The 12354-nt window shown below is 44.7% G+C and overlaps 1 pseudogene; it reads right to left on the minus strand.

Moving 5' to 3' along the window:
• Positions 1-11553: 11553 nt before the first annotated feature.
• Positions 11554-11671, minus strand: LOC126261130 (5S ribosomal RNA; annotated as a pseudogene).
• Positions 11672-12354: the final 683 nt, after the last annotated feature.

A 12354-nucleotide genomic window follows, 5' to 3' on the forward strand; every position in this document is an offset into this window, starting at 1 on the left:
AGAGTAAATTTAAAAAAAAAAAAACTGTCTAATTAAAATAAAATTTTTGAACTGTCCTTGACTTTACTTCGAAGTAACATTTTCGTCAGTATCGTGCTGGGAGTTCGTAACATTTTTATATTTCAGTTATGTACACGTTTAAGTAAAGCGTGAGAATAGCGTTATTGCAAGAAAAGTGTAGTAATAATTTATCACAAAGTTTTTTTTCTTTAAGAAAAGCAGAAAGCATTTTCCGTAATTACATTAATTAAAGCCGAGCGGAGTGGCCGAGCGGTTCTAGGCGCTACAGTCTGGAACCGCGCGACCGCTACGGTCTCGGGTTCGAATCCTGCCACGGTCATGGATGTGTGCGATGTCCTTAGGTTAGTTAGGTTTAAGTAGTTCTAAGTTCTAGGGGACTGATGACTTCAGAAGTTAAGTCCCATAGTGCTCAGAGCCATTTGAACCATTAATTAAATATCTATTGATGAAAGTGTGGTGATGAAAAGTAAGTTTTATTGTGATTAAAGAAAAATTACTTAAAAGCGTTTTCTGCGGGATATAGTAATATTTTGAGTTAACTTTTCTGCGCCGACTGTATGTCAGAACTTGGAAGTGCCGTTTTGCCAAAAACCTCGACGTATCCTCTGATTAAAAGCTTTAAAGTAATTTAGGAAACCATGGTTTGCACACAGCTCTAGGCAGCTCTAGGGTCACTTTATTAAACACCTATAGTCGGCCATAAACGTACCATCCTCAGGTACAATGTAAGATCATAATTATTATCAACCGTCATGTCATAAACCAACAAGCTACTCTCCTAAGTGTTGCCATGTGCTTTGCCACAAATCTATTGTACGCTATATATCCTGTGTGTGCTTTTAATAGTGTATGTGTGCAGACATTAGCAAAGTTTTAAGTACACCTCTGGATCGTAGTCCTTAGAAGGCCGATATTATTTTCAGTTATTTGACTTTCAGAATGAATACCTAGTCTCTAAGTAAGTAAAAGATTTTCAGTAGCAGACCGAACGTTGACTACAGCCTTTTAAAATGAACGTGAACTTCCATTAGTGCTCTATCTGTCAATGCACTCGATATATCGATTTCTGTTCAACTTGCAACTCCCGGATACCTGTTAGATTTGAAACGAACCACTTGATATTATTAGATAACAGGTGGCTTGTGGGTGGGGTTTTTACGAAAATAAGAAGGCAAAATCTACTATTTCTGATCAAACAGAGCTTAGCTCCATCTGTAATAAAACAGAGGGCATTTACGGTTAGCATATAGGATCCCGAGCACATCTTAAATTTACTAAGGGACTTTTACGGCTTTAGTGAATCTCCTGATGTGGGATTCAGAACAGGCGCGCTTTTTTCCAAACAAGGCTGTGACTACTAAGAAAGTTGTTGAACCTGCGGAGCGTCTGTCTTCATCCCCAGGCATTCACGTATTCCGCCGAGGACTTGTCCACGCTGTTTGACAATGCGCCTGCCGTCAGACGCGTGGAAACTTCCTGTCCTTAACTGCGTCTCCCTGTGTCATATGTCGCTGACTTCCCTGGCACGTAAAACGAATCTGCCGGCAGCAGCCCTCCTTTTATCTTTTCAAAAGTTCCTCCGCACTTCAGGAGGGCGACATATGAGCGTCGGTGGCAGCGTGCCTTCGCCCTTATGCCCTCGCAGGCGTCATTAATGTCTGGAAGCGGCATTAGAATTTCCTTCGCGTTGCGCACCAGGGGTAGCAGGTGCGGAAGCCGCCGGAATACGGAATCTGCGTTTGGCGCCGGCGATGCGACGTGACGCATTATGACAGCTGCGTTTATGTCACAGCACAGCCTCGCGGGTGACGGTAAGCGCCACGGTCGTCCCTTGGAAATAAAAGCCCAGAGTTTATAGTACGAACACATCGTTCAACATCGCCCCTGTAGAGTATACAAATGAATTGTGAATGTAGTTTCACAGAGGAGGAAAGGAAAAGGACCCCAGATATTCAAAACAGACAAAAAATAAAACTTTATTACGTCAGTGTGTTTAAAATTGTTGTAAATAATTTTGATCACGTATATTTCAGAAACAGGGATAAGTAGAAAGGTGCCTCTATCCCATATCTGCACGGAATCGGCATGTTAATCTGGCTTTAGCAATTTTGGTGGTAGAGGTTGGCTGGATGCTCTCTCTGTCTTCACCCCCTCCCACATTCAAACTTGATTCTGACTTGTATAGCCAGCATATGTATATTGTGACATTTATCTACCATCACTGTGTGATGCATGTATTGTTAGATTTAGATGGTTGTAATCAAGATCCGGCACTTCCAGTGCAGCCCCGGTAGGTCAGGCTTGAGAATCAACCAGTAGGTTTGAAACTAGTCGCCAAAATGTATGTACTGCAACTGTGGCACAATCGTATTGCGTTTTTAATGTAGGAATTTTTAATGTAGGAAGTAACTATTCCTCGTTGACTACAGGGCGCCACAGGCGTTGTTGGGATAACCAGACTTCGTACCAATTTCCTGGATTAAATTTCTAACCTCTCCGCAGTGTGAGGGGAGCGCATGTGAAACGGTTGATGGAGATCCGTTAGTCGGATGGGCACCCGTGCTGCTATTCGAGAGGACCAAGTAAAGTATGTGCCAGCACCGTGTTTCACCCTCTCCCTTATCTCACCATCATCCAGCAGAAACACAATACTACGCTACACACACCCATTACTTACAAGATACACTTACACACACAATTCTGTTAAAATATTTTTAATAGTCTTGATTGCTATAAGAAATAAAATAGCTGTTTGCTGGTAACTAGTCTCGGTTGTCTGGCGACCATTTCCATATCAAGTTTTTGTATGTCCACCCTTTTGATTGGAGGCCTGCGAGACTACGACCGTTCACTTACCTAAGAAAATGAAACACCTACAGCGGTCCTTATGATGTCATTTATTGTATGGCTACCAGTTTCGGTGCTCAGTGCACCATTTTCAGTTGACAGTTGATGGTTGGAGAGACAACGTCACATTACTGGTATTTTGCGTAAACCAGTTACGTTGGCCACTGATGCATCGTGTATAAGATTGGTGTTAACCCCTTCTGCATCAGCTAAGGCCTGAAGGTGGTGCATTGAAGCAGCAAAACTGATACCCATACAATAAATGACATCATAAGGACACAACGGCTCCTATATGTATTTAATTTTCTTACACATCTTCAGATCAAGCTTACTAAAGACTCAGTATATGTAGGAGGGTGAGTCAAATGAAAACCTTAAATTCGTAATAACAAATCGGAATTTCGCGCCGTTATCCTGTAAGTTGGGAAGCGTGCTACAAACAGCGTGCAGAATGGCCTGTAGGTGGCAGCATAGTGTAGATGCACACATACTGTCGCAGTATCAGTATGAAGATGGCCACCCCACTTGCGACTTGCACCGGGGAAGAACGGCGTTCTGTTATTCGATTTTTGCGTAGTGTAGGAAGTTCGCAAATGGTGTGACTTCAGTGGAAGATGCTCCTTGTCCAGGCCAGGCACAACGAGTTGTGACTTCACAGAACATTGCAGCAGTTGAAGCCATAGTGAAGGAAAACCGCCGAGTGACACTCAATGACATTGCAGCATGTTTACAGATTAGTCATGGGTCAGCAACCACATTGTGCATGATGTACTCCAGTTTCACACAGTGTCTGCAAGATGGGTGCCACGGCAGCTGACTCCTGAAATGAGAGAACGACGTGTTGATGCTTGTGAAGAACTTCTTCGGCGCTTTGAACGAGAAGGTGATGGCTTCCTTGTAAGAATCGTTACACGGGACGAAATCTGGGTTCACTTCCACCAACCGGAAACGAAGAGAGCGAGCAACCCAGACCTTGCCCCAAGTGATTTCCATATGTTTGGACCATTCAAAGACGCAATGGGAGGAAAGAAGTTCCGTTCTGATGAAGAGGTACGGCACGCGGTGCATGAGTGGTTGCGCGGACTACCAAAAGAATTTTTTTCTAAAGGAACTTATGCACTTGGTAAGCGCTGGAGGACTTGCACTGAGCGTGGGGGAGATTATGTTGAAAAGTGATACAGCTTTGTACCACTTGTGCACAATAAATAATATTAAAAAAAATTAAGGTTTCCATATGACTCACCCTCGTACAATGTGGTCCATATCATCGTTAGTAAGTGTAGCACGTCAGTAATGAAAAGTCTATCAAAGCACGGCTGTTAATGTTCAAAGACATGAGAAGACTCTCACTTAGATGCCTTAGTAAGCATGCTTACAAGTTGCACGTAGTAACGATGTTGTTGTAGCCACTTCGGTTCTCATTCTTTAGTAAGCTTATTCCGAATTCCCCTTATTAAAGACACTGTGTCTTTAGTAAGCTTGATCTGAAGCTGGTTAATCAACCGAAACCATTTATCAGCATATTACAATTTCATTTTTTATTATAATCAAGACTTAAAATGTTTTTAGAAATAATACAGATCGCTGTATCTCCTACGCCTTATGATGTCAGGTTTTACAGACACGACTCCCGCACTTCACAAAGGAAAGGTCCCACTGTGCGTGAAGGACAGAAGAACCTTTCAGTTAGGTGACTGAATCTGCCCTCTGCGGTGTCCCACACAACAACGTCTTACGACTTTTTTTTTATTATTGGTGTATAAAACAGTGGAGGAAAATACGGTCATCAACTGGCGCGTTCTCTCGCGCAAACTTTCGTGGCCATGTATAGTGGCACATCATATAGAACAGTTTGACGAAAGAGTACAAAAAAGAAAAAGACAACAAGCTGTATCGTGCTGCTTCTATCGTTAATCAACCGGCCAGTCCTATATGTTATATAGACCAGGAAATGATAATTAAATGGCCATCCTAGGTGCAAACAGGCGTTGAACTTCGTTGGGGACATGTTGAAAATATGTGCCCCGACCGGGACTCGAACCCGGTATCTCCTGATTACAGGGCAGACACTCTATCCATCTGAGCCACCGAGGGCACAGAGGATAGTGCACGCTCCCCGTGAGACCCACATTCCCAATATGTCCACACCACTACATTCGTAGTGCACCTAATAGATGTTTGCCCATCATGCTCATTACTCGTGGCAGATTAATCTACCAAATCCTGTACGGTTTCGGACATAGTGTGTGCGTTGGCACAAGAAGGTCAATGGCCGAGAAGCCATATTTTAACTATATATGACGGTAGTATCTGTTCCCGAAAGAACAGTTACCGTTGATGACCATGCAGCTTTGCTAGAAATGAAATGATAATGAAATGGACACCCTAGCTGCAAACAAGCGTCGGGCCACTCATTTTCAACATGTCAAAAAATGTTCAAATGTGTGTGAAATCTTATGGGACTTAACTGCCAAGGTCATCAGTCCCTAAGCTTACACCCTACTTAACCTAAATTATCCTAAGGACAAACATACACACCCACCCATGCCCGAGGGAGGACTCGAACCTCCGCCGGGACCTTCAACATGTCCGCAATGAAGTACATCAACGCCTGTTTGCAGCTAGGGTGTCCATTTAATTATCATTTCATTTCTAGCAAAGCTGCATGGTCATCAACGATAACTGTTCTTTCGGGAACAGATACTACCGTCGTATATAGTTATATAGACCAACTTGCTTTGGCCGCCTATGTACGTATTTGACAGGATGTTGTTGTTGTGGTCTTCAGTCCTAGCCGGCCGAAGTGGCCGAGCGTTTCTAGGCGCTACAGTCTGGAACCGCGAGACCGCTACGGTCGCAGGTTCGAATCCTGCCTCGGGCATGGATGTGTGTGATGTCCTTAGGTTAGTTAGGTTTAAGTAGTTCTAAGTTCTAGGGGACTAATGACCACAGCAGTTAAGTCCCATAGTGCTCAGAGCCATTTGAACCATTAGAACCATCTTCAGTCCTGAGACTGGTTTGATGCAGCTCAGGATAAGCAGTTTAAAATGTTAGAAAGCGAACTGTTAAATTATGTCTTCGCCTCTGAGGTGGCCGGCCGAAGTGGCCGTGCGGTTAACGGCGCTGCAGTCTGGAACCGCAAGACCGCTACGGTCGCAGGTTCGAATCCTGCCTCGGGCATGGATGTTTGTGATGTCCTTAGGTTAGTTAGGTTTAACTAGTTCTAAGTTCTAGTGGACTAATGACCTCAGCAGTTGAGTCCCATAGTGCTCAGAGCCATTGAGCCTCTGAGGTGGATAAATAATATACCCGTCATTGTTATTAATTAGATCTGCATGAACACACGTGTGTCTTATAGGGTATGATATTCAAAATAGTGTTAACTTTTTCAAGAGAGGAGATGAAATTTGACAGGTCGGCGATTAAATGACAAGAATACGAGAGACAAAGAAACGGGAGAGAGAGAGAGAGAGAGAGAGAGAGAGAGAGAGAGAGAAACTGTCTAATAATGAAGCAGAAATGTGAAAATTATTGCCGAGTTCTGCGCTGCTACGTACGTGACAGCAGCGATTGTCCCGCCTAGTACGCAGGTGCATAACGTTGACACTGAGCTGATTAGCGCGAGCCGCTATCGCGCGGCGGGTTGCCTGCCGGCAGGAGCCGGCCTTATCTGTCGGACATGCTGGAGTGGAGGCGGCGTATGGCCCCGGATTAACTCGTCAGCGCGCGCTGCTGGAGGGCGCGGGGGTGGGCGGCGCTGGACAGGTCGCTTATTAGCATCGGGCGCAGGGCCGCGCCGATACAGCTGCGGCTTTCGTTATCTCGCGATCCGCCAGCCGTGCTGCTGGGCAGCGTGCGGTCAGAGCGCACGTCCAACGCGTTCACTCGTACAGCACTTTCGCAAAAGCGTACCCAAATGAAGGCACCGTTGACAGTCGCTTAAAGAACTGAGCTTTTAAAATTCACGTTGTCGACGGAACCGCGAGCACGCAGTCGTATGATAAACTGAGAGTATGAATGAGTTTGTCTCAACCTGCAATTAAATTATCTTAATTTTTTTGGTTGTAATGTGAGTAGTTTCAAAGCTACTGGCGTCATCTCATCTTCAGGTGCATCTCAAGATGAGGCTAGTAGCCTCAAAATCTATCACGTTACAACAAAAATATTTGAAGATCATTTCATTGCTGTTTGAGACAAATTCTCTCTCACTCTCTTGCTTTATATGTAGTTTTTCTGTTAATTCTGTGTGGGTTGTCTCTTGAACAAGTAAATAAGCTCCTTTTACCGACACGGCACATTAAAAATGAGAAGTTGAAAATACCGTTACAGTGGTATGGTTCTTTTATTTAGAACGCGACCTGTTTTGGCTCTTATACGCTCATCTTCAGGCGTTATAACCCCGAGCGCCGCAGTGTATTACCAGCGAGCGCAGAGTTCTGCGCTTTCTGGTTATACACTGCCTCCTGTACTCGTCACCGTGGCACTCGGGATCGCAGCACGAAGTTATCACCTCAAGATGGGTGTACAAGAGACCGAAACCGGTCGTGTTCTGAATCAAAGAGCCTTACGACTGTAGCGGTATTTTCAACCTCCAGTACAATATGTGATCAAAAGTATCCGTACACCCCCAAAAAGCCGGCCGCAGTGGCCGAGCGCTTCTAGGCGCTACAGTCTGGAGCCGCGCGACCGCTACGGTCGCAGGTTCGAATCCTGCCTCGGGCATGGATGTGTGTGATGTCCTTAGGTTAGTTAGGTTTAAGCAGCTCTAAGTTCTAGGGGACTGGTGACTTCAGCAGTTATGTCCCATAGTCCTCAGAGCCATTTGAACCCCGGAAAACATAAGTTTTTCATATTAGATGCATTGTGCTGCCACCTACTGCCAGGTACTCCATATCAGCCACCTCTTTAGTCATCAGACATCGTGAGGGAGCAGAATGGGGCGCTCCGCGAAACTCACGGACTTCGAAAGTGGTTAGGCCATTGGCTGTCACCTGTGTCATACGTCTGTACGCGAGATTTCCAGACTCCTAAAAATCCCTAGGTCCATTGTTTCCGGTGTGATAGTGAAGTGGAAACGTGAAGGGACACTTACAGCACAAAAGCGTATAGGCCAAAATCGTCTGATGACTGACAGAGACCGCCGACAGTTGAAGAGGGTCGTAATGTGTAATGGGCAGACATCTATCCAGATCATCACACTGGAATTCCAAAGTGCATCACGTTCCATTACAAGTACTATGACAGTTAGGCGGGAATTAGATTTCATGGTCGAGCGGCTGCTCATAAGTTACACATCACGCCAGTAAATGCCAAACGACGCCTCGCTTGGTCTGAGGAGCGTAATCGTTGAACGATTGAACAGAGGAAAAACGTTGTGTCCGATGGCAGGGTGTGGGTGTGGCTAATGCCCGGCGAACGTCATCTGGCAGCTTCTGTAGTGCCAACACTAAAATTCGGAGACGGTGGTGTTATGGTGTAGTAGTGTTTCTCATGGAGGGGACTTGCACTCCGAGTTGTTTTGCGTGGCACTATCACAGCATAGCCCTACATTGGGGTTTTAAGCACCTTCTTGCTTCCCAGTGTTAAAGAGAAATTCGACGAAGGTGACTGCATCTTTCAACACGATCGAGCACCTTTTCATAATGCACGGCCTGTGGCGGAGTGGTTACACGACAATAACATCCGTGTAATGGACTGCCCTGCATAGAGTCCTAACCTGAATCCTATACATCACCTTTGGGACGTTTTGGGACGCCGACTTCGTACCAGGCCTCACCAACCCATATCGATACCTGTCCTCAGTGCAACATTGCATGAAGAATTGGCTGCCGTTCCCCAAAAAACCTTCCAGCACCTGACTGAACGTATTGCCTGCGAGAGTGGAAGCTGTCATCATGGCTAAGGGTGGGTCAACACCACATTGAATTCCAGCGTTACCGAAGGTGGGTGCCGCGAACTTGTAAGTCGTTTTCAGCCAGGTGTCCGGATACTTTTGATCCCATAGTGTATAATGCTCAATTGCGGATGTCCCTTCGACAGGATTGCGTGGTGCAGGTTGTAAACACCACGCAAGTAACGAGCAGCCCTTAGTGGCTCGCCATCACAATTTTTTTATCTTAAATATCTTTGTGACTAATGCCCTTTTGGCATATGTATTATTTTATAAATGACATATAAGTACTGCCAGTCTTTCACGATAATTCCGTACTTATGATTTGTATCATACGTGTTTAGTCATAATTCTGTGACCACGTTATAGACCATTCTTTGGTGTAAATTCTGAGGAAGACACTCCTAGAAGTGTCGAAACCCGCTTAATTCCTTAAAAATTAGTGACCGAGGGCTGTTTTCTTTTAATTGTAACTATTCACGGTCTCTGAACGTGCAGCCATGTACAAAATTTTAAGAAGCAGTTTTTAGTATCCACAATTCGCGAAGGGTGCTCTGCAGGACGTTCTTGAGTTCAAACACCAAATAATTCGTATTACACACGTTTCGACTCGGACTTGGCTATTGAGTGGCCACAAAAATTGATCTTGTATGACATCATGGAATGAAAGTAAGCGATTTATGATAACTTTTTAATTCTTATATCGTCTACGTTTAACATCATCCGCGTTGCACATAAACATTTTTTCGAGTGACTCAGCAGTTCTGTGATATGCATTTCAATGGCCTGAACAATTCTTTATTTCCATGGCGCCCTGTTGGTTACTCACTATTTTCAGAAATCTTCTTGTACAACCACTAAATCAAACGTCTTAAGCTTATTGTTGTGTGTGCACTTATACACCTACGAATTACAGTTAATATCCTCGTATCCCTGAAAAGAAATGTTAAGATTAGTAGCTAAAAACAGCAGCAGTCCTCAGTCCCTCGAGCTACATTTTCGTTTCCTTATTTCGTAACTTACTGACTGACCCATTAAACCTTTGATTCAGTCTCGAGTAGGAATCAGCTACTAGTAGTAGTACGTCCAAGATTACTCATACTTTAACTGTATGTTCAATTAAAATGCACTCTTAAACAAACTGCTTTTCCACAGTATCTGATCTGAAGGTGATTCATATCTGAAATTGAAATCGATTACCAATGAAATTTTATGTGAGTTTGACAGAGACTTATTTAAAACAGGCATTTCTACAACACTATCTCGATTGCGAGGACCTCAGTCTGTACAGAACAGATTAGCAAGTAATATTATAAATATAGGTGGTGGTGTTTGTTTAAATTCTGTATGGAATCCTGCTACCTCCCATGTCAAAAAACAGAGGGACTGAGTTAATGCAACCACACCTGTTGATTATTTGTTTGCTATAGCTTTAAATGGCTCTGAGCACTATGGGACTTAACTGCTGTGGTCATCAGTCCCCTAGAACTTAGAACTACTTAAACCTAACTAACCTAAGGACATCACACACATCCATACCCGAGACAGGATTCGAATCTGCGACCGTAGCGGTCGCGCGTTTCCAGACTGTAGCGCCTAGAACCGCTCGCCCACTCCGGCCGGTCGCTGTAGCTTTATTCTGACGTCGTTCATCTTTGGTTTGCGATGGCACTTGTGTTTACAATGTGTGTAAGTGTTACATTTCTGAAATTTCTCTGAAAACCGAGGTTTCAAATCTCCTTGCACAGCGCTTAATTGTCGCAGTTGTGCCTTGAACGGGGCAGGGTGTGCTCCCGCTGAAATACCGGCTGTTCTCGACGACGTCACTCGGTTGCATTCCTGTAAGTTATTAGAAACATTCACTCGTCACTTTGAAATATCCGAGCTCTTCCTTCGACCAAAGCCCCTTTGAGTTTACTTCTAACTCTGCAACTCGACAGGGCATCGCCTAAAAGAAAAGAACTCGTAGTCTAATACATAACCAAGTCCGTCACATGACCTTTTTCACATTATTACCCGTAAAAGTTGCTATGGCTGAGTCTTTCTGCTGGCTTAAGTGACTGTGAGCTTCACCTCCGTCAAATGAGTATTGCCACAGACCTATTACATTAACTCCAGTGCGCAATAGACGGACACAAATTCCTCCAAATTCCCTCAGAAAATTACAGCTCGAAACTGCCACAGACCTATTACACTAACTCCAGTGCGCAATAGACGGACACAAATTCCTCCAAACTCCCTCAGAAAATTACAGCTCGAAACTGCATATATCCTCTTCTTCTCAACAGGTCGCCCAAGTTATTGAACGTTAGTCATAGTGGCAATCAGCTCTGCAGTTAACAGTTGCTTAGCTCTTACAGAAGTTAATTGCATTAGAAAGGCGCAACCACTACTGATTATTAATTTCAGTTACACGTGCAACTGAGACAAATAAGTAAGGTGTTCCGCTTTTGCCTGTTATGAATATTTCTGCTGATTTTGCACCTCCCTTTCACTAACTACAATTCGTAAAGCCCTGAAAAATGTCTGTGAAGTAATGGAAAACAATTGACTATCACAACAGCTCAGACACTTTTACAAGGTTATTACTCTAGCACTCCATCATCACGCCACAAGTGGCCCATCGGAACCATCCGACCGCCGTGTCATCCTTTATTGAGGATGCGGATAGGAGGGGCGTGTGGTCTGCACACCGCTCTCCCGGTCGTTACGATGGTGTTCTTTGACCGGAGCCGCTACTATTCGGTCGAGTAGCTCCTCAATTGGCATCACGAGGCTGAGTGCACCCCGAAAAATGGCAACAGCGCATGGCGGCCCGGATGGTCACCCATCCAAGTGCTGGCCACGCCCGACAGCGGTTAACTTCGGTGATCTGACGGGAACCGGTGTATCCACTGCGGCAAGTCCATTGCCTTATTACCCTAGAGTTGAAGCAATTCTGAAAGTCAACCATGTTACTCGCACAAAACTCAAACCTCCAGTAATAGTCTTTTACAAAGGAAGTCAGCCTATAGAAACTGATCGGGCTCATTTCCCACAGAGGGCCACTGAGGGCCACCTAGAACACTCTCAACAACTAGATGTAAAATTACCAACCACTGTAAGGATACCTAGGTCTCATTGTCGTACCCGGGAAGTGCGGAACAAAATTTGGAAATTTGTGGTACGGACTATGGGACCAAACTGATGAGGTCATCGGTCCCTAGGCTTACGCATTACTTAATCTAACTTAAACTAACTTACACTAAGGACAACACACACACCGATGTCCAGGGGAGGACTCGAACCTCCGACGGTGGTAGCCGCGCGAATCGTGACAAGACTCCTCAGACAGAAGGGCTACTCCGCGCGGTCCAAAAAAACTGCGGAACACCTAAGACTTGAGGCGTGAGTGGAAAATGTTTAATCTCTCAATAGAAGTTCACGCAATACAAACAGACATAATTGTACACGGAGTCCCTATCACAATCATGCAACACTGTCAACCCGCCGTGGAGTGGCATGGTGTGATTGGCCCGGAGTTGGTAGGTTGTTATTTTCTGTATGTTTCTGTATGGTATTTTCTGACCAGTAACGCGGGCTGGCGTTACTGGGGT

The sequence above is a fragment of the Schistocerca nitens genome, chromosome 5 (genome assembly GCF_023898315.1).
Source record: "Schistocerca nitens isolate TAMUIC-IGC-003100 chromosome 5, iqSchNite1.1, whole genome shotgun sequence".
NCBI classification, from domain to species: domain Eukaryota; kingdom Metazoa; phylum Arthropoda; class Insecta; order Orthoptera; family Acrididae; genus Schistocerca; species Schistocerca nitens.